The sequence below is a fragment of the Momordica charantia genome (assembly GCF_013281855.1).
Source record: "Momordica charantia cultivar OHB3-1 chromosome 7 unlocalized genomic scaffold, Mcharantia_2.0 BLBB01000007.1, whole genome shotgun sequence".
In the NCBI taxonomy this organism is placed as follows: domain Eukaryota; kingdom Viridiplantae; phylum Streptophyta; class Magnoliopsida; order Cucurbitales; family Cucurbitaceae; genus Momordica; species Momordica charantia.
Genome location: NW_028275165.1, coordinates 5829794 through 5843647, shown reverse-complemented (window position 1 = coordinate 5843647; position 13854 = coordinate 5829794). Strand labels below are relative to the sequence as shown.

The 13854-nt window shown below is 52.1% G+C and overlaps 29 non-coding genes and 11 pseudogenes across 29 annotated transcripts; all 40 read right to left on the bottom strand.

Moving 5' to 3' along the window:
• Positions 1 to 22: 22 nt before the first annotated feature.
• Positions 23 to 140, bottom strand: LOC148210170 (5S ribosomal RNA). Its single transcript, XR_015792402.1, has one exon. It is a non-coding gene; the product is annotated as a 5S ribosomal RNA (ribosomal RNA).
• Positions 141 to 372: 232 nt separating this feature from the next.
• LOC148210169 (5S ribosomal RNA) lies at positions 373 to 495 on the bottom strand. Its single transcript, XR_015792451.1, has one exon. It is a non-coding gene; the product is annotated as a 5S ribosomal RNA (ribosomal RNA).
• A 231-nt stretch (positions 496 to 726) lies between these two features.
• On the bottom strand, positions 727 to 845 carry LOC148210168 (5S ribosomal RNA). Its single transcript, XR_015792549.1, has one exon. It is a non-coding gene; the product is annotated as a 5S ribosomal RNA (ribosomal RNA).
• Positions 846 to 1076: 231 nt separating this feature from the next.
• Positions 1077 to 1195, bottom strand: LOC148210167 (5S ribosomal RNA). The gene has a single exon (XR_015792548.1). It is a non-coding gene; the product is annotated as a 5S ribosomal RNA (ribosomal RNA).
• A 232-nt stretch (positions 1196 to 1427) lies between these two features.
• LOC148210166 (5S ribosomal RNA) lies at positions 1428 to 1549 on the bottom strand (annotated as a pseudogene).
• A 233-nt stretch (positions 1550 to 1782) lies between these two features.
• Positions 1783 to 1901, bottom strand: LOC148210165 (5S ribosomal RNA). Its single transcript, XR_015792547.1, has one exon. It is a non-coding gene; the product is annotated as a 5S ribosomal RNA (ribosomal RNA).
• A 232-nt stretch (positions 1902 to 2133) lies between these two features.
• On the bottom strand, positions 2134 to 2251 carry LOC148210164 (5S ribosomal RNA). Its single transcript, XR_015792448.1, has one exon. It is a non-coding gene; the product is annotated as a 5S ribosomal RNA (ribosomal RNA).
• Positions 2252 to 2477: 226 nt separating this feature from the next.
• On the bottom strand, positions 2478 to 2598 carry LOC148210163 (5S ribosomal RNA; annotated as a pseudogene).
• A 229-nt stretch (positions 2599 to 2827) lies between these two features.
• On the bottom strand, positions 2828 to 2948 carry LOC148210162 (5S ribosomal RNA). Its single transcript, XR_015792419.1, has one exon. It is a non-coding gene; the product is annotated as a 5S ribosomal RNA (ribosomal RNA).
• Positions 2949 to 3180: 232 nt separating this feature from the next.
• On the bottom strand, positions 3181 to 3303 carry LOC148210161 (5S ribosomal RNA). The gene has a single exon (XR_015792450.1). It is a non-coding gene; the product is annotated as a 5S ribosomal RNA (ribosomal RNA).
• Positions 3304 to 3533: 230 nt separating this feature from the next.
• Positions 3534 to 3652, bottom strand: LOC148210160 (5S ribosomal RNA). The gene has a single exon (XR_015792546.1). It is a non-coding gene; the product is annotated as a 5S ribosomal RNA (ribosomal RNA).
• Positions 3653 to 3880: 228 nt separating this feature from the next.
• Positions 3881 to 3999, bottom strand: LOC148210159 (5S ribosomal RNA). Its single transcript, XR_015792545.1, has one exon. It is a non-coding gene; the product is annotated as a 5S ribosomal RNA (ribosomal RNA).
• Positions 4000 to 4229: 230 nt separating this feature from the next.
• On the bottom strand, positions 4230 to 4348 carry LOC148210158 (5S ribosomal RNA). The gene has a single exon (XR_015792543.1). It is a non-coding gene; the product is annotated as a 5S ribosomal RNA (ribosomal RNA).
• Positions 4349 to 4407: 59 nt separating this feature from the next.
• Positions 4408 to 4526, bottom strand: LOC148210157 (5S ribosomal RNA). The gene has a single exon (XR_015792542.1). It is a non-coding gene; the product is annotated as a 5S ribosomal RNA (ribosomal RNA).
• A 229-nt stretch (positions 4527 to 4755) lies between these two features.
• On the bottom strand, positions 4756 to 4874 carry LOC148210156 (5S ribosomal RNA). The gene has a single exon (XR_015792558.1). It is a non-coding gene; the product is annotated as a 5S ribosomal RNA (ribosomal RNA).
• Positions 4875 to 5106: 232 nt separating this feature from the next.
• LOC148210155 (5S ribosomal RNA) lies at positions 5107 to 5225 on the bottom strand. The gene has a single exon (XR_015792541.1). It is a non-coding gene; the product is annotated as a 5S ribosomal RNA (ribosomal RNA).
• A 233-nt stretch (positions 5226 to 5458) lies between these two features.
• Positions 5459 to 5577, bottom strand: LOC148210154 (5S ribosomal RNA). Its single transcript, XR_015792539.1, has one exon. It is a non-coding gene; the product is annotated as a 5S ribosomal RNA (ribosomal RNA).
• Positions 5578 to 5776: 199 nt separating this feature from the next.
• Positions 5777 to 5895, bottom strand: LOC148210153 (5S ribosomal RNA). Its single transcript, XR_015792529.1, has one exon. It is a non-coding gene; the product is annotated as a 5S ribosomal RNA (ribosomal RNA).
• A 230-nt stretch (positions 5896 to 6125) lies between these two features.
• On the bottom strand, positions 6126 to 6247 carry LOC148210152 (5S ribosomal RNA). The gene has a single exon (XR_015792447.1). It is a non-coding gene; the product is annotated as a 5S ribosomal RNA (ribosomal RNA).
• Positions 6248 to 6478: 231 nt separating this feature from the next.
• On the bottom strand, positions 6479 to 6596 carry LOC148210151 (5S ribosomal RNA). The gene has a single exon (XR_015792400.1). It is a non-coding gene; the product is annotated as a 5S ribosomal RNA (ribosomal RNA).
• A 230-nt stretch (positions 6597 to 6826) lies between these two features.
• On the bottom strand, positions 6827 to 6945 carry LOC148210150 (5S ribosomal RNA). Its single transcript, XR_015792518.1, has one exon. It is a non-coding gene; the product is annotated as a 5S ribosomal RNA (ribosomal RNA).
• A 233-nt stretch (positions 6946 to 7178) lies between these two features.
• LOC148210149 (5S ribosomal RNA) lies at positions 7179 to 7297 on the bottom strand. Its single transcript, XR_015792507.1, has one exon. It is a non-coding gene; the product is annotated as a 5S ribosomal RNA (ribosomal RNA).
• Positions 7298 to 7526: 229 nt separating this feature from the next.
• Positions 7527 to 7643, bottom strand: LOC148210148 (5S ribosomal RNA; annotated as a pseudogene).
• A 228-nt stretch (positions 7644 to 7871) lies between these two features.
• LOC148210147 (5S ribosomal RNA) lies at positions 7872 to 7988 on the bottom strand (annotated as a pseudogene).
• A 230-nt stretch (positions 7989 to 8218) lies between these two features.
• Positions 8219 to 8339, bottom strand: LOC148210146 (5S ribosomal RNA). Its single transcript, XR_015792422.1, has one exon. It is a non-coding gene; the product is annotated as a 5S ribosomal RNA (ribosomal RNA).
• A 532-nt stretch (positions 8340 to 8871) lies between these two features.
• Positions 8872 to 8995, bottom strand: LOC148210145 (5S ribosomal RNA; annotated as a pseudogene).
• Positions 8996 to 9226: 231 nt separating this feature from the next.
• On the bottom strand, positions 9227 to 9344 carry LOC148210144 (5S ribosomal RNA). The gene has a single exon (XR_015792556.1). It is a non-coding gene; the product is annotated as a 5S ribosomal RNA (ribosomal RNA).
• A 233-nt stretch (positions 9345 to 9577) lies between these two features.
• Positions 9578 to 9692, bottom strand: LOC148210143 (5S ribosomal RNA; annotated as a pseudogene).
• Positions 9693 to 9923: 231 nt separating this feature from the next.
• On the bottom strand, positions 9924 to 10041 carry LOC148210142 (5S ribosomal RNA). Its single transcript, XR_015792413.1, has one exon. It is a non-coding gene; the product is annotated as a 5S ribosomal RNA (ribosomal RNA).
• Positions 10042 to 10270: 229 nt separating this feature from the next.
• On the bottom strand, positions 10271 to 10390 carry LOC148210141 (5S ribosomal RNA). Its single transcript, XR_015792406.1, has one exon. It is a non-coding gene; the product is annotated as a 5S ribosomal RNA (ribosomal RNA).
• Positions 10391 to 10451: 61 nt separating this feature from the next.
• On the bottom strand, positions 10452 to 10569 carry LOC148210140 (5S ribosomal RNA; annotated as a pseudogene).
• A 231-nt stretch (positions 10570 to 10800) lies between these two features.
• Positions 10801 to 10919, bottom strand: LOC148210139 (5S ribosomal RNA). Its single transcript, XR_015792433.1, has one exon. It is a non-coding gene; the product is annotated as a 5S ribosomal RNA (ribosomal RNA).
• Positions 10920 to 11149: 230 nt separating this feature from the next.
• LOC148210138 (5S ribosomal RNA) lies at positions 11150 to 11268 on the bottom strand. Its single transcript, XR_015792496.1, has one exon. It is a non-coding gene; the product is annotated as a 5S ribosomal RNA (ribosomal RNA).
• A 229-nt stretch (positions 11269 to 11497) lies between these two features.
• LOC148210137 (5S ribosomal RNA) lies at positions 11498 to 11616 on the bottom strand. The gene has a single exon (XR_015792557.1). It is a non-coding gene; the product is annotated as a 5S ribosomal RNA (ribosomal RNA).
• Positions 11617 to 11845: 229 nt separating this feature from the next.
• On the bottom strand, positions 11846 to 11964 carry LOC148210136 (5S ribosomal RNA). The gene has a single exon (XR_015792485.1). It is a non-coding gene; the product is annotated as a 5S ribosomal RNA (ribosomal RNA).
• Positions 11965 to 12191: 227 nt separating this feature from the next.
• Positions 12192 to 12307, bottom strand: LOC148210135 (5S ribosomal RNA; annotated as a pseudogene).
• A 236-nt stretch (positions 12308 to 12543) lies between these two features.
• LOC148210134 (5S ribosomal RNA) lies at positions 12544 to 12664 on the bottom strand (annotated as a pseudogene).
• A 225-nt stretch (positions 12665 to 12889) lies between these two features.
• Positions 12890 to 13010, bottom strand: LOC148210133 (5S ribosomal RNA). The gene has a single exon (XR_015792418.1). It is a non-coding gene; the product is annotated as a 5S ribosomal RNA (ribosomal RNA).
• A 228-nt stretch (positions 13011 to 13238) lies between these two features.
• On the bottom strand, positions 13239 to 13354 carry LOC148210132 (5S ribosomal RNA; annotated as a pseudogene).
• Positions 13355 to 13586: 232 nt separating this feature from the next.
• On the bottom strand, positions 13587 to 13708 carry LOC148210131 (5S ribosomal RNA; annotated as a pseudogene).
• Between the last annotated feature and the right edge of the window lie 146 nt (positions 13709 to 13854).

The following is a 13854-nucleotide window of genomic DNA, read 5'->3' as shown; positions in this document are numbered from 1 at the left end:
AAGAGATGAAATAAAAACAAAAGGGGTGCAACACGAGGACTTCCCAGTGGTCACCCAACTTAGTACTACTCTCGCCCAAGCACGCTTAACTGCGGAGTTCTGATGGGATCCGGTGCATTAGTGCTGGTATGATCGCACCCGACATGGAATGCAGAGAAATTGTATATGACCCATGCGGGGCGGCACAACCCAGCGGGCACCGCTGTGCGGGGGAGGCCCCGAGACGGGCCGGGCAACGTAGGCATGCGACCGCGAGAAAATTGAAATTAAAATTACAAAAGAAGAAAAAAACGCGTCGGGAGAAAAAAGGCAATCAAGCTAAGTCCAGAAGAGTGGGGATCGGGAGGGAAAGAGATGAAAATAAAAACAAAAAGGGTGCAACACGAGGACTTCCCAAGTGGTCACCCAACTTAGTACTACTCTCGCTCGCCCAAGCACGCTTAACTGCGGAGTTCTGATGGGATCCGGTGCATTAGTGCTGGTATGATCGCACCCGACATGGAATGCAGAGAAATTGTATATGACCCATGCGGGCGGCACAACCCAGCGGGCACCGGCTGTGCGGGAGGCCCCGAGACGGGCCGGGCAACGTAGGCATGCGACCGCGAGAAAATTGAAATTAAAATTACAAAAGAAGAAAGAAACGCGTCGGGAGAAAAAAGGCAATCAAGCTAAGTCCAGAAGAGTGGGGATCGGGAGGGAAAGAGATGAAAATAAAAACAAAAAGGGGTGCAACACGAGGACTTCCCAAGTGGTCACCCAACTTAGTACTACTCTCGCCCAAGCACGCTTAACTGCGGAGTTCTGATGGGATCCGGTGCATTAGTGCTGGTATGATCGCACCCGACATGGAATGCAGAGAAATTGTATATGACCCATGCGGGGCGGCACAACCCAGCGGGCACCGGCTGTGCGGGAGGCCCCGAGACGGGCCGGGCAACGTAGGCATGCGACCGCGAGAAAATTGAAATTAAAATTACAAAAGAAGAGAAAACGCGTCGGGAGAAAAAAGGCAATCAAGCTAAGTCCAGAAGAGTGGGGATCGGGAGGGAAAGAGATGAAAATAAAAACAAAAAGGGGTGCAACACGAGGACTTCCCAAGTGGTCACCCAACTTAGTACTACTCTCGCCCAAGCACGCTTAACTGCGGAGTTCTGATGGGATCCGGTGCATTAGTGCTGGTATGATCGCACCCGACATGGAATGCAGAGAAATTGTATATGACCCATGCGGGGCGGCACAACCCAGCGGGCACCGGCTGTGCGGGAGGCCCCGAGACGGGCCGGGCAACGTAGGCATGCGACCGCGAGAAAATTGAAATTAAAATTACAAAAGAAAAAGAAAACGCGTCGGGAGAAAAAAGGCAATCAAGCTAAGTCCAGAAGAGTGGGGATCGGGAGGGAAAGAGATGAAAATAAAAACAAAAAGGGGTGCAACACGAGGACTTCCCAAGTGGTCACCCAACTTAGTACTACTCTCCCACCTCAAGCACGCTTAACTGCGGAGTTCTGATGGGATCCGGTGCATTAGTGCTGGTATGATCGCACCCGACATGGAATGCAGAGAAATTGTATATGACCCATGCGGGGCGGCACAACCCAGCGGGCACCGGCTGTGCGGGAGGCCCCGAGACGGGCCGGGCAACGTAGGCATGCGACCGCGAGAAAATTGAAATTAAAATTACAAAAGAAGAAAGAAAACGCGTCGGGAGAAAAAAGGCAATCAAGCTAAGTCCAGAAGAGTGGGGATCGGGAGGGAAAGAGATGAAAATAAAAACAAAAAGGGGTGCAACACGAGGACTTCCCAAGTGGTCACCCAACTTAGTACTACTCTCGCCCAAGCACGCTTAACTGCGGAGTTCTGATGGGATCCGGTGCATTAGTGCTGGTATGATCGCACCCGACATGGAATGCAGAGAAATTGTATATGACCCATGCGGGGCGGCACAACCCAGCGGGCACCGGCTGTGCGGGAGGCCCCGAGACGGGCCGGGCAACGTAGGCATGCGACCGCGAGAAAATTGAAATTAAAATTACAAAAGAAGAAAGAAAACGCGTCGGGAGAAAAAGGCAATCAAGCTAAGTCCAGAAGAGTGGGGATCGGGAGGGAAAGAGATGAAAATAAAAACAAAAAGGGGTGCAACACGAGGACTTCCCAAGTGGTCACCCAACTTAGTACTACTCTCCCCAAGCACGCTTAACTGCGGAGTTCTGATGGGATCCGGTGCATTAGTGCTGGTATGATCGCACCCGACATGGAATGCAGAGAAATTGTATATGACCCATGCGGGGCGGCACAACCCAGCGGGCACCGGCTGTGCGGGAGGCCCCGAGACGGGCGGGCAACGTAGGCATGCGACCGCGAGAAAATTGAAATTAAAATTACAAAAAAGAAAGAAAACGCGTCGGAGAAAAAAGGCAATCAAGCTAAGTCCAGAAGAGTGGGGATCGGGAGGGAAAGAGATGAAAATAACAAAAAGGGTGCAACACGAGGACTTCCCAAGTGGTCACCCAACTTAGTACTACTCTCTCCTCGCAGCACGCTTAACTGCGGAGTTCTGATGGGATCCGGTGCATTAGTGCTGGTATGATCGCACCCGACATGGAATGCAGAGAAATTGTATATGACCCATGCGGGGCGGCACAACCCAGCGGGCACCGGCTGTGCGGGAGGCCCCGAGACGGGCCGGGCAACGTAGGCATGCGACCGCGAGAAAATTGAAATTAAAATTACAAAAGAAGAAAGAAAACGCGTCGGGAGAAAAAAGGCAATCAAGCTAAGTCCAGAGAGTGGGGATCGGGAGGGAAAGAATAAATAAAATAAAAAAGGGGTGCAACACGAGGACTTCCCAAGTGGTCACCCAACTTAGTACTACTCTCTCGCCCAAGCACGCTTAACTGCGGAGTTCTGATGGGATCCGGTGCATTAGTGCTGGTATGATCGCACCCGACATGGAATGCAGAGAAATTGTATATGACCCATGCGGGGCGGCACAACCCAGCGGGCACCGGCTGTGCGGGAGGCCCCGAGACGGGCCGGGCAACGTAGGCATGCGACCGCGAGAAAATTGAAATTAAAATTACAAAAGAAGAAAGAAAACGCGTCGGGAGAAAAAAGGCAATCAAGCTAAGTCCAGAAGAGTGGGGATCGGGAGGGAAAGAGATGAAAATAAAAACAAAAAGGGTGCAACACGAGGACTTCCCAAGTGGTCACCCAACTTAGTACTACTCTCTCTCGCCCAAGCACGCTTAACTGCGGAGTTCTGATGGGATCCGGTGCATTAGTGCTGGTATGATCGCACCCGACATGGAATGCAGAGAAATTGTATATGACCCATGCGGGGCGGCACAACCCAGCGGGCACCGGCTGTGCGGGAGGCCCCGAGACGGGCCGGGCAACGTAGGCATGCGACCGCGAGAAAATTGAAATTAAAATTACAAAAAAGAAAAAACGCGTCGGGAGAAAAAAGGCAATCAAGCTAAGTCCAGAAGAGTGGGGATCGGGAGGGAAAGAGATGAAAATAAAAACAAAAAGGGGTGCAACACGAGGACTTCCCAAGTGGTCACCCAACTTAGTACTACTCTCGCCCAAGCACGCTTAACTGCGGAGTTCTGATGGGATCCGGTGCATTAGTGCTGGTATGATCGCACCCGACATGGAATGCAGAGAAATTGTATATGACCCATGCGGGGCGGCACAACCCAGCGGGCACCGGCTGTGCGGGAGGCCCCGAGACGGGCCGGGCAACGTAGGCATGCGACCGCGAGAATTGAAATTAAAATTACAAAAGAAGAAAGAAAACGCGTCGGGAGAAAAAGGCAATCAAGCTAAGTCCAGAAGAGTGGGGATCGGGAGGAAAGAGATGAAAATAAAACAAAAAGGGGTGCAACACGAGGACTTCCCAAGTGGTCACCCAACTTAGTACTACTCTCGCCCAAGCACGCTTAACTGCGGAGTTCTGATGGGATCCGGTGCATTAGTGCTGGTATGATCGCACCCGACATGGAATGCAGAGAAATTGTATATGACCCATGCGGGGCGGCACAACCCAGCGGGCACCGGCTGTGCGGGAGGCCCCGAGACGGGCCGGGCAACGTAGGCATGCGACCGCGAGAAAATTGAAATTAAAATTACAAAAGAAGAAGAAAACGCGTCGGGAGAAAAAGGCAATCAAGCTAAGTCCAGAAGAGTGGGGATCGGGAGGGAAAGAGATGAAATAAAAACAAAAAGGGGTGCAACACGAGGACTTCCCAAGTGGTCACCCAACTTAGTACTACTCTCGCCCAAGCACGCTTAACTGCGGAGTTCTGATGGGATCCGGTGCATTAGTGCTGGTATGATCGCACCCGACATGGAATGCAGAGAAATTGTATATGACCCATGCGGGGCGGCACAACCCAGCGGCAAGGGGTGCAACACGAGGACTTCCCAAGTGGTCACCCAACTTAGTACTACTCTCGCCCAAGCACGCTTAACTGCGGAGTTCTGATGGGATCCGGTGCATTAGTGCTGGTATGATCGCACCCGACATGGAATGCAGAGAAATTGTATATGACCCATGCGGGGCGGCACAACCCAGCGGCACCGGCTGTGCGGGAGGCCCCGAGACGGGCCGGGCAACGTAGGCATGCGACCGCGAGAAATTGAAATTAAAATTACAAAAGAAGAAAGAAAACGCGTCGGGAGAAAAAGGCAATCAAGCTAAGTCCAGAAGAGTGGGGATCGGGAGGGAAAGAGATGAAAATAAAAACAAAAAGGGTGCAACACGAGGACTTCCCAAGTGGTCACCCAACTTAGTACTACTCTCGCCCAAGCACGCTTAACTGCGGAGTTCTGATGGGATCCGGTGCATTAGTGCTGGTATGATCGCACCCGACATGGAATGCAGAGAAATTGTATATGACCCATGCGGGGCGGCACAACCCAGCGGGCACCGGCTGTGCGGGAGGCCCCGAGACGGGCCGGGCAACGTAGGCATGCGACCGCGAGAAAATTGAAATTAAAATTACAAAAGAAGAAAGAAAACGCGTCGGGAGAAAAAAGCAATCAAGCTAAGTCCAGAAGAGTGGGGATCGGGAGGGAAAGAGATGAAAATAAAAACAAAAAGGGGTGCAACACGAGGACTTCCCAAGTGGTCACCCAACTTAGTACTACTCTCGCCCAAGCACGCTTAACTGCGGAGTTCTGATGGGATCCGGTGCATTAGTGCTGGTATGATCGCACCCGACATGGAATGCAGAGAAATTGTATATGACCCATGCGGGGCGGCACAACCCAGCGGGCACCGGCTGTGCGGGAGGCCCCGAGACGGGCCGGGCAACGTAGGCATGCGACCGCGAGAAAATTGAAATTAAAATTACAAAAGAAGAAAGAAAACGCGTCGGGAGAAAAAAGGCAATCAAGCTAAGTCCAGAAGAGTGGGGATCGGGAGGGAAAGAGATGAAAATAAAAACAAAAAGGGGTGCAACACGAGGACTTCCCAAGTGGTCACCCAACTTAGTACTACTCTCGCCCAAGCACGCTTAACTGCGGAGTTCTGATGGGATCCGGTGCATTAGTGCTGGTATGATCGCACCCGACATGGAATGCAGAGAAATTGTATATGACCCATGCGGGGCGGCACAACCCAGCGGGCACCGGCTGTGCGGGAGGCCCCGAGAAAATTGAAATTAAAATTACAAAAGAAGAAAGAAAACGCGTCGGGAGAAAAAAGGCAATCAAGCTAAGTCCAGAAGAGTGGGGATCGGGAGGGAAAGAGATGAAAATAAAACAAAAAGGGGTGCAACACGAGGACTTCCCAAGTGGTCACCCAACTTAGTACTACTCTCGCCCAAGCACGCTTAACTGCGGAGTTCTGATGGGATCCGGTGCATTAGTGCTGGTATGATCGCACCCGACATGGAATGCAGAGAAATTGTATATGACCCATGCGGGGCGGCACAACCCAGCGGGCACCGGCTGTGCGGGAGGCCCGAGACGGGCCGGGCAACGTAGGCATGCGACCGCGAGAAAATTGAAATTAAAATTACAAAGAAGAAAGAAAACGCGTCGGGAGAAAAAGGCAATCAAGCTAAGTCCAGAAGAGTGGGGATCGGGAGGGAAAGAGATGAAAATAAAAACAAAAAGGGGTGCAACACGAGGACTTCCCAAGTGGTCACCCAACTTAGTACTACTCTCGCGCCCCAAGCACGCTTAACTGCGGAGTTCTGATGGGATCCGGTGCATTAGTGCTGGTATGATCGCACCCGACATGGAATGCAGAGAAATTGTATATGACCCATGCGGGGCGGCACAACCCAGCGGGCACCGGCTGTGCGGGAGGCCCCGAGACGGGCCGGGCAACGTAGGCATGCGACCGCGAGAAAATTGAAATTAAAATTACAAAAGAAGAAAGAAAACGCGTCGGGAGAAAAAGGCAATCAAGCTAAGTCCAGAAGAGTGGGGATCGGGAGGGAAAGAGATGAAAATAAAAACAAAAGGGGTGCAACACGAGGACTTCCCAGTGGTCACCCAACTTAGTACTACTCTCGCCCAAGCACGCTTAACTGCGGAGTTCTGATGGGATCCGGTGCATTAGTGCTGGTATGATCGCACCCGACATGGAATGCAGAGAAATTGTATATGACCCATGCGGGGCGGCACAACCCAGCGGGCACCGGCTGTGCGGGAGGCCCCGAGACGGGCCGGGCAACGTAGGCATGCGACCGCGAAAATTGAAATTAAATTACAAAAGAAGAAAGAAAACGCGTCGGGAGAAAAAAGGCAATCAAGCTAAGTCCAGAAGAGTGGGGATCGGGAGGGAAAGAGATGAAAATAAAAACAAAAAGGGGTGCAACACGAGGACTTCCCAAGTGGTCACCCAACTTAGTACTACTCTCGCCCAAGCACGCTTAACTGCGGAGTTCTGATGGGATCCGGTGCATTAGTGCTGGTATGATCGCACCCGACATGGAATGCAGAGAAATTGTATATGACCCATGCGGGGCGGCACAACCCAGCGGGCACCGGCTGTGCGGGAGGCCCCGAGACGGGCCGGGCAACGTAGGCATGCGACCGCGAGAAAATTGAAATTAAAATTACAAAAGAAGAAAGAAAACGCGTCGGGAGAAAAAAGGCAATCAAGCTAAGTCCAGAAGAGTGGGGATCGGGAGGGAAAGAGATGAAAATAAAAACAAAAAGGGGTGCAACACGAGGACTTCCCAAGTGGTCACCCAACTTAGTACTACTCTCGCCCAAGCACGCTTAACTGCGGAGTTCTGATGGGATCCGGTGCATTAGTGCTGGTATGATCGCACCCGACATGGAATGCAGAGAAATTGTATATGACCCATGCGGGGCGGCACAACCCAGCGGGCACCGGCTGTGCGGGAGGCCCCGAGACGGGCCGGCAACGTAGGCATGCGACCGCGAGAAAATTGAAATTAAAATTACAAAAGAAGAAAGAAAACGCGTCGGGAGAAAAAGGCAATCAAGCTAAGTCCAGAGAGTGGGGATCGGGAGGGAAAGAGATGAAAATAAAAACAAAAAGGGTGAACACGAGGACTTCCCAAGTGGTCACCCAACTTAGTACTACTCTCGCCCAGCACGCTTAACTGCGGAGTTCTGATGGGATCCGGTGCATTAGTGCTGGTATGATCGCACCCCATGGAATGCAGAGAATTGTATATGACCCATGCGGGGCGGCACAACCCAGCGGGCACCGGCTGTGCGGGAGGCCCCGAGACGGGCCGGGCAACGTAGGCATGCGACCGCGAGAAAATTGAAATTAAAATTACAAAAGAAGAAAGAAACGCGTCGGGAGAAAAAAGGCAATCAAGCTAAGTCCAGAAGAGTGGGGATCGGGAGGGAAAGAGATGAAAATAAAACAAAAAGGGGTGCAACACGAGGACTTCCCAAGTGGTCACCCAACTTAGTACTACTCTCGCCCAAGCACGCTTAACACGGGTTCTGATGGGATCCGGTGCATTAGTGCTGGTATGATCGCACCCGACATGGAATGCAGAGAAATTGTATATGACCCATGCGGGGCGGCACAACCCAGCGGGCACCGGCTGTGCGGGAGGCCCCGAGACGGGCCGGGCAACGTAGGCATGCGACCGCGAGAAATTGAAATTAAAATTACAAAAGAAGAAAGAAAACGCGTCGGGAGAAAAAGGCAATCAAGCTAAGTCCAGAAGAGTGGGGATCGGGAGGGAAAGAGATGAAAATAAAAACAAAAAGGGTGCAACACGAGGACTTCCCAAGTGGTCACCCAACTTAGTACTACTCTCTCGCCCAAGCACGCTTAACTGCGGAGTTCTGATGGGATCCGGTGCATTAGTGCTGGTATGATCGCACCCGACATGGAATGCAGAGAAATTGTATATGACCCATGCGGGGCGGCACAACCCGCGGGCACCGGCTGTGCGGGAGGCCCCGAGACGGGCCGGGCAACGTAGGCATGCGACCGCGAGAAAATGAAATTAAAATTACAAAAGAAGAAAGAAAACGCGTCGGGAGAAAAAAGGCATCAAGCTAAGTCCAGAAGAGTGGGGATCGGGAGGGAAAGAGATGAAAATAAAAACAAAAGGGGTGCAACACGAGGACTTCCCAAGCGGAGTCTGATGGATTCCGGTGCATTAGTGCTGGTATGATCGCACCCGACATGGAATGCAGAGAAATTGTATATGACCCATGCGGGGCGGCACAACCCAGCGGGCACCGGCTGTGCGGGAGGCCCCGAGACGGGCCGGGCAACGTAGGCATGCGACCGCGAGAAAATTGAAATTAAAATTACAAAAGAAGAAAGAAAACGCGTCGGGAGAAAAAGGCAATCAAGCTAAGTCCAGAAGAGTGGGGATCGGGAGGGAAAGAGATGAAATAAAAACAAAAAGGGTGCAACACGAGGACTTCCCAAGTGGTCACCCAACTTAGTACTACTCTCTCTCGCCCAAGCACGCTTAACTGCGGAGTTTCTGATGGGATCCGGTGCATTAGTGCTGGTATGATCGCACCCGACATGGAATGCAGAGAAATTGTATATGACCCATGCGGGGCGGCACAACCCAGCGGGCACCGGCTGTGCGGGAGGCCCCGAGACGGGCCGGGCAACGTAGGCATGCGACCGCGAGAAAATTGAAATTAAAATTACAAAAGAAGAAAGAAAACGCGTCGGGAGAAAAAAGGCAATCAAGCTAAGTCCAGAAGAGTGGGGATCGGGAGGGAAAAAGATGAAAATAAAACAAAAGGGGTGCAACACGAGGCTTCCCAAGTGGTCACCCAACTTAGTACTACTCTCGCCCAAGCACGCTTAACTGCGGAGTTCTGATGGGATCCGGTGCATTAGTGCTGGTATGATCGCACCCGACATGGAATGCAGAGAAATTGTATATGACCCATGCGGGGCGGCACAACCCAGCGGGCACCGGCTGTGCGGGAGGCCCCCGAGACGGGCCGGGCAACGTAGGCATGCGACCGCGAGAAAATTGAAATTAAAATTACAAAAGAAGAAAGAAAACGCGTCGGGAGAAAAAAGGCAATCAAGCTAAGTCCAGAAGAGTGGGGATCGGGAGGGAAAGAGATGAAAATAAAAACAAAAGGGGTGCAACACGAGGACTTCCCAAGTGGTCACCCAACTTAGTACTCTCTCGCCAAGCACGCTTAACTGCGAGTTCTGATGGATCCGGTGCATTAGTGCTGGTATGATCGCACCCGACATGGAATGCAGAGAAATTGTATATGACCCATGCGGGGCGGCACAACCCAGCGGGCACCGGCTGTGCGGGAGGCCCCGAGACGGGCCGGGCAACGTAGGCATGCGACCGCGAGAAATTGAAATTAAAATTACAAAAGAAGAAAGAAAACGCGTCGGGAGAAAAAAGGCAATCAAGCTAAGTCCAGAAGAGTGGGGATCGGGAGGGAAAGAGATGAAAATAAAAACAAAAGGGGTGCAACACGAGGACTTCCCAAGTGGTCACCCAACTTAGTACTACTCTCGCCCAGCACGCTTAACTGCGGAGTTCTGATGGGATCCGGTGCATTAGTGCTGGTATGATCGCACCCGACATGGAATGCAGAGAAATTGTATATGACCCATGCGGGGCGGCACAACCAGCGGGCACCGGCTGTGCGGGAGGCCCCGAGACGGCCGGGCACGTAGGCATGCGACCGCGAGAAAATTGAAATTAAAATTACAAAAGAAGAAAGAAACGCGTCGGGAGAAAAAAGGCAATCAAGCTAAGTCCAGAAGAGTGGGGATCGGGAGGGAAAGAGATGAAAATAAAAACAAAAAGGGGTGCAACACGAGGACTTCCCAAGTGGTCACCCAACTTAGTACTACTCTCCGCCCAAGCACGCTTAACTGCGGAGTTCTGATGGGATCCGGTGCATTAGTGCTGGTATGATCGCACCCGACATGGAATGCAGAGAAATTGTATATGACCCATGCGGGGCGGCACAACCCAGCGGGCACCGGTGTGCAACACGAGGACTTCCCAGTGGTCACCCAACTTAGTACTACTCTCCCCAAGCACGCTTAAACTGCGGAGTTCTGATGGGATCCGGTGCATTAGTGCTGGTATGATCGCACCCGACATGGAATGCAGAGAAATTGTATATGACCCATGCGGGGCGGCACAACCCAGCGGGCACCGGCTGTGCGGGAGGCCCCGAGACGGGCCGGCAACGTAGGCATGCGACCGCGAGAAAATTGAAATTAAAATTACAAAAGAAGAAAGAAAACGCGTCGGGAGAAAAAAGGCAATCAAGCTAAGTCCAGAAGAGTGGGGATCGGGAGGGAAAGAGATGAAAATAAAAACAAAAAGGGTGCAACACGGGACTTCCCAAGTGGTCACCCAACTTACTACTACTCCTCGCCCAAGCACGCTTAACTGCGGAGTTCTGATGGGATCCGGTGCATTAGTGCTGGTATGATCGCACCCGACATGGAATGCAGAGAATTTGTATATGACCCATGCGGGCGGCACAACCCAGCGGGCACCGGCTGTGCGGGAGGCCCCGAGACGGCCGGGCAACGTAGGCATGCGACCGCGAGAAAATTGAAATTAAAATTACAAGAAGAAAGAAAAAACGCGTCGGGAGAAAAAAGCAATCAAGCTAAGTCCAGAAGAGTGGGGATCGGGAGGGAAAGAGATGAAAATAAAAACAAAAAGGGGTGCAACACGAGGACTTCCCAAGTGGTCACCCAACTTAGTACTACTCTCGCCCAAGCACGCTTAACTGCGGAGTTCTGATGGGATCCGGTGCATTAGTGCTGGTATGATCGCACCCGACATGGAATGCAGAGAAATTGTATATGACCCATGCGGGGCGGCACAACCCAGCGGGCACCGGCTGTGCGGGAGGCCCCGAGACGGGCCGGGCAACGTAGGCATGCGACCGCGAAAAATTGAAATTAAAATTACAAAAGAAGAAAGAAAACGCGTCGGGAGAAAAAAGGCAATCAAGCTAAGTCCAGAAGAGTGGGGATCGGGAGGGAAGAGAGAAAATAAAAACAAAAAGGGTGCAACACGAGGACTTCCCAAGTGGTCACCCAACTTAGTACTACTCTCGCCCAAGCACGCTTAACTGCGGAGTTCTGATGGGATCCGGTGCATTAGTGCTGGTATGATCGCACCCGACATGGAATGCAGAGAAATTGTATATGACCCATGCGGGCGGCACAACCCACGGGGCACCGGCTGTGCGGGAGGCCCCGAGACGGGCCGGGCAACGTAGGCATGCGACCGCGAGAAATTGAAATTAAAATTACAAAAGAAGAAAGAAAACGCGTCGGGAGAAAAAGGCAATCAAGCTAAGTCCAGAAGAGTGGGGATCGGGAGGGAAAGAGATGAAAATAAAAACAAAAGGGGTGCAACACGAGGACTTCCCAAGTGGTCACCCAACTTAGTACTACTCTCGCCCAAGCACGCTTAACTGCGGAGTTCTGATGGGATCCGGTGCATTAGTGCTGGTATGATCGCACCCGACATGGAATGCAGAGAAATTGTATATGACCCATGCGGGGCGGCACAACCCAGCGGGCACCGGCTGTGCGGGAGGCCCCGAGACGGGCCGGGCAACGTAGGCATGCGACCGCGAGAAATTGAAATTAAAATTACAAAAAGAAGAAAGAAACGCGTCGGGAGAAAAAAGGCATCAAGCTAAGTCCAGAGTGGGGATCGGGAGGGAAAGAGATGAAAATAAAAACAAAAGGGGTGCAACACGAGGACTTCCCAAGTGTCCCCAACTTAGTACTACTCTCGCCCAAGCACGCTTAACTGCTGAGTTCTGATGGGATCCGTGCATTAGTGCTGGTATGATCGCACCCGACTTGGAATGCAGAGAAATTGTATATGACCCATGCGGGGCGGCGGCACAAACCCAGCGGGCACGGCTGTGCGGGAGGCCCCGAGACGGGCCGGGCAACGTAGGCATGCGACCGCGAGAAAATTGAAATTAAAATTACAAAAGAAGAAAGAAAAAACGCGTCGGGAGAAAAAGGCAATCAAGCTAAGTCCAGAAGAGTGGGGGATCGGGAGGGAAAGAGATGAAAATAAAAACAAAAGGGTGCAACACGAGGACTTCCCAAGTGTCACCCACTTAGTACTCTGACTCTCTCGCCCAAGCACGCTTAACTGCGGAGTTCTGATGGGATCCGTGCATTAGTGCTGGTATGATCGCACCCGACATGGAATGCAGAGAAATTGTATATGACCCATGCGGGGCGGCCAACCCAGCGGGCACCGCTGTGCGGGAGGCCCCGAGACGGGCCGGCAACGTAGGCATGCGACCGCGAGAAAATTGAAATTAAAATTACAAAGAAGAAAGAAAACGCGTCGGGAGAAAAAGGCAATCAAGCTAAGTCCAAAGAGTGGGGATCGGGAGGAAAGAGATGAAAATAAAAACAAAAGGGGTGCAACACGAGGACTTCCCAAGTGGTCACCCAACTTAGTACTACTCTCTCGCCCAAGCACGCTTAACTGCGGAGTTCTGATGGGATCCGGTGCATTAGTGCTGGTATGATCGCACCCGACATGGAATGCAGAGAAATTGTATATGACCCATGCGGGGCGGCACAACCCAGCGGGCACCGGTGTGCGGGAGGCCCCGAGACGGGCCGGGCAACGTAGGCATGCGACCCGAGAAAATTGAAATTAAAATTACAAAAGAGAAAGAAAACGCGTCGGGAGAAAAAAGGCAATCAAGCTAAGTCCAGAAGAGTGGGGATCGGGAGGGAAAGAGATGAAAATAAAAACAAAGGGGTGCAACACGAGGACTTCCCAGTGGTCACCCAACTTAGTACTACTCGCCCAAGCACGCTTAACTGCGGAGTTCTGATGGGATCCGGTGCATTAGTGCTGGTATGATCGCACCCCGACATGGAATGCAGAGAAATTGTATATGACCCATGCGGGGCGGCACAACCCAGCGGGCACCGCTGTGCGGGAGGGCCCCGAGACGGGCCGGGCAACGTAGGCATGCGACCGCGAGAAAATTGAAATTAAAATTACAAAAAAGAAAAGAAAACGCGTCGGGAGAAAAAAGGCAATCAAGCTAAGTCCAGAAGAGTGGGGATCGGGAGGAAAGAGATGAAAATAAAAACAAAAAGGGTGCAACACGAGGCTTCCCAAGTGGGTCACCCAACTTAGTACTCTCTCTCTCGCCCAAGCACGCTTAACTGCGGAGTTCTGATGGGATCCGGTGCATTAGTGCTGGTATGATCGCACCCGACATGGAATGCAGAGAAATTGTATATGACCCATGCGGGGCGGCACAACCCAGCGGCACCGGCTGTGCGGGAGGCCCCGAGACGGGCCGGGCAACGTAGGCATGCGACCGCGAGAAAATGAAATTAAAATTACAAAAGAAGAAGAA